The sequence below is a fragment of the Cynoglossus semilaevis genome, chromosome 2 (genome assembly GCF_000523025.1).
Source record: "Cynoglossus semilaevis isolate Cse_v1.0 chromosome 2, Cse_v1.0, whole genome shotgun sequence".
Lineage (NCBI taxonomy): Eukaryota > Metazoa > Chordata > Actinopteri > Pleuronectiformes > Cynoglossidae > Cynoglossus > Cynoglossus semilaevis.
In genome coordinates this window covers 1,868,186-1,871,744 of record NC_024308.1, presented here as the reverse complement: position 1 = coordinate 1,871,744, position 3,559 = coordinate 1,868,186, and the positions used below count along the sequence as shown (strand labels likewise).

Here is a 3,559-nt window from a genome sequence, read left to right as displayed (position 1 = left end):
CAACCCCCACCCCCACCTTCTTATCCTGCACCACTCTCTGCTCTGCAGTGGGGTCTGCAACGTTGCGACCATTAGCAGGGGGCCATATGGTCGTGTTCTTCAAAACATGGCAGACAGACTGTCTTTTTTTTTTTTTTTTTTTTTACCACTGTAAGGTTCTAGAGATTAAACTGGATCACAAGATACATTATTTTTCCTAATTTTCCAAAGGATTGTGTTTACATCCCGACAACATCTGCTAGATTCTGAAGAAATAGTAGGTACAACCGTGAGACAGGAAGGTTTTTTACTGCATGAACACTTGGCTCTTGAGCTCGCTCCCGGGTGTCTGGGATGTTAATAAGATTTGGTAAATGACAGATGGGCTCAGCTCAGGCCACTGTGCAGTGCGTCGCTGGCAGGCGCCATAAAAGGCATGCGTGCAGATGCTGCACACAATGCAACCACAGCAGTTCTGCACAAGCTCCTTTGTCAGTGTCTGGTGTAGGTGGCCTTTACTCTTACTGCTTTCATTACTGCATATATACATATATATACACACACACACACATATATATATATATATATATATATATATATGTGTGTGTGTGTGTATATATATATATATATATATACATACACACATATACACACATATATATGTATATATATACATATATATGTGTGTATATGTGTGTATGTATATATATATATATATATATACATACACACATATACACACATATATATGTATATATATATATACACACACATACATATACACACATATATATGTATATATATATACATATATATGTGTGTATATGTATGTGTGTGTATATATATATATACATATATATACAGGCTACTTTCTTATGGTTAAATGTATATTTAGTTTACTGCTAAGGAAGTTAGCCGAGTACTGAACTGAGTACTCTGTGAACTACAGTGAAAACGGGGTTAATGCTCCACCCAGCCCTTCTTCATTTACCATCACTGCATAGCAACAGTACAGTATACAGTATTTGCTGTACACAATCAAACCATACAGTAGGCAGTAATGATAATTCCCCCATTCTACACCCTGGCAGTGAAATTCCTGTCTCTGAATGGCTGGATTACAGCATGTGGTTGACAGAGCCATGTGGAACCAGTATGACAGGAGACAGTGGAAATATATCACCCAGGCACCACACAACTATTCAGACTCCTGGAGGAGTACAGTTGTATTCTTACCAAAGTAAATCAAAGACGATGGAAAAAGAGGGAGAGGGACTTTCAAATGAAGCACATTTGTATGTTACTTGAATGCTTCTCTCTCTCTCTGTGTGTGTGTGATTGTGTTTTTCCATCATGTAGACATTAGTCATCAAGCAGGAACCTGGTCGGACAGCTAATGTGTGAAATGTTCAGCTTTGGTGGCTGTGCTTAAGGAAGGAGACTGTGAAATAATGACTGGGATACAGTCACAAATGTTTCTATATATGTTGGCCGTGGCTCTGGGATATCCTACATGCTACACCATATGGTTTTTTTTTTCAATAATCTCTGCATGCTCTAATCCTCTTTTCCGGAGCTTTTTTTTTTTCACCAATAATAAAAAAATCAATGTCACATTGTTACTGCCTCTGGATTAACCAGTTTGTTTGAACTGTACTGATTAAACCTGACATTTTTTGTAATCGTCTTTTAGGAGCATGCCAGTTGTTGACCTTCACCAACATTATGACCAGCAACCAGGCCATGATAGACAACCGTTCCTAAGGAGTCATTGTCATATACTGATACATCCTTTAAAAAGAAGCAATTTCCAGCATTTTCATGCAAAAAAATGTATATTTGTGCATGACATGCACAAATATATAAATGTTTATAGCAAACGTTTTTACTGACTGTTTGTTGCACACGTTATTCAGGACATTCTTTGTAACATTTATTCATGACATTATGACAATTTCTAAGTGAGAGTTCACATAAGACTGTATATAAGAACTGGACAGAGCCGTCTGTTGGCAGTCTGTTGTTGCAGGCTGACGTCTGGCAACATTAAGCTGATATTTACCGTAGGAAATTGACTGTTAACTGATTTTAATTATCATTATCAAGAGTCACAGACCACATTATAGGACGTTTCCATTAGATCTGATGCATTAATGAATCCCGTTGATACATAACAACAGTAAAATATCTCGGTAATTCTCACTACACCATATGGTTTTTGGGAGACACTGCAGTGAAATACACGGCGTCAGTGTCTGCTTCAGTCTCTGACCAAACAGGCGACATATGTTTTCCTACGGCCGTGGAAGAGAGTTCACTCGGGATACGAGCTTTCTTCCGAGTTACTTCCTGCCACGGCGGTGTCACTGCAGTCCAAATGCGTTACAAAACACACACACACACACACAAGGAAAGACAACACTACAAAGTATTCCCTGTATACACCTATTATTTAGGGACAGACAGAGAGACAGGAATACATGGCAGTTAACGTACCTTTCCAGGCTGGTCCTTTCATTGTCTCGCTGTAATCCTTCTCTACGTTTTCACCCCCACCTCCCCGCGATTCAACCCGGACGAGAAAAGGCAAATCCGAATCTACTCGCAGCTTTTCACTTCGTTTTTGTGATTTATTCTTCTCTTTTCATTAAACCGAGTTGGACTGGTATATAAAAAAAACGACCAACAAGCGCAGTGGTTTCCCTCAAAACACAAAGCTTCTTGGAGTTGCCTTAGTTTGACGGTTTTGAACAAAGACGAGAGGGGGAGAAAAAAATAAATATAAAACGAACCGCCAGACAAGCGTAGTCTGTAGTTGTATTTACCAGGATTTAAAATAACTGAAGATTTGTCTCAAAAGTCCTCAGTTGCCTGACAGAACGTGCTGCTTTCATACCGGCTAACAAGCTAGCCAGTGGTTACTTCCTTTATCTGAGCCTAATAACACCAGCAGCAGCAGAGTGAACCGTGGAGGAAAAAAAAGTTGAGGGGGAAAAAAAAGACAAGCCAGATTCAGTGCAACCGTAGCGCCCTGTTGATTTGAACAGGGTTGTTGGCGGACAGCGCCCTCTGCTGGTACCACAGAGTCTGCACATGAACACAAAGGGCTAATGTAGAAAATAGGCTCTTTTTAACCCGAAATTAATGTAGAAAATAGGCTCTTTTTAACCTTAAAAGGCTAAGCTAAGTTACGACGAGATAATAGAAATAAATATAACACATAACTTAATAAAATCCTTTTGAAACACGGTTTGGCTTATTTAGAGGGTCAGGATTGTTAGGCAATAATTTTTTTTTCTTCTATTGTCAGTCATCAACCAAAGTCCACTGATTACAGGCAACAAAACACGTCATTTACAGAGCAGGTTATTTTATCCAAAGTAGAAGAAGCTACACCCTGAAACTATAGTATATTATCAAATACTTCTGCTTTGGCGGTTTCACTATATTATTTTCCCTTTAAGCCATTTTAATCAATAAATTGAATATAATTGTGATGATTCCTCAAAGAGTACAAACAGTCTGCAGCTTTTGAACTTGATTTTACCACTAAATAAAATTCATCAACTATTTGAAAAAT

The 3,559-nt window shown here is 38.6% G+C and overlaps 1 protein-coding gene across 1 annotated transcript in view; it reads right to left on the bottom strand.

Moving 5' to 3' along the window:
- The window catches only part of myo9b (myosin IXB), a 44,491-nt gene extending 41,453 nt beyond the window's left edge, over nt 1-3,038 (bottom strand). The window contains exon 1 of the mRNA XM_017043098.2: nt 2,476-3,038. The gene's annotated coding sequence lies outside the window, so the exon portion shown is untranslated. The remainder of the gene's footprint in view (nt 1-2,475) is intronic.
- Nucleotides 3,039-3,559: the final 521 nt, after the last annotated feature.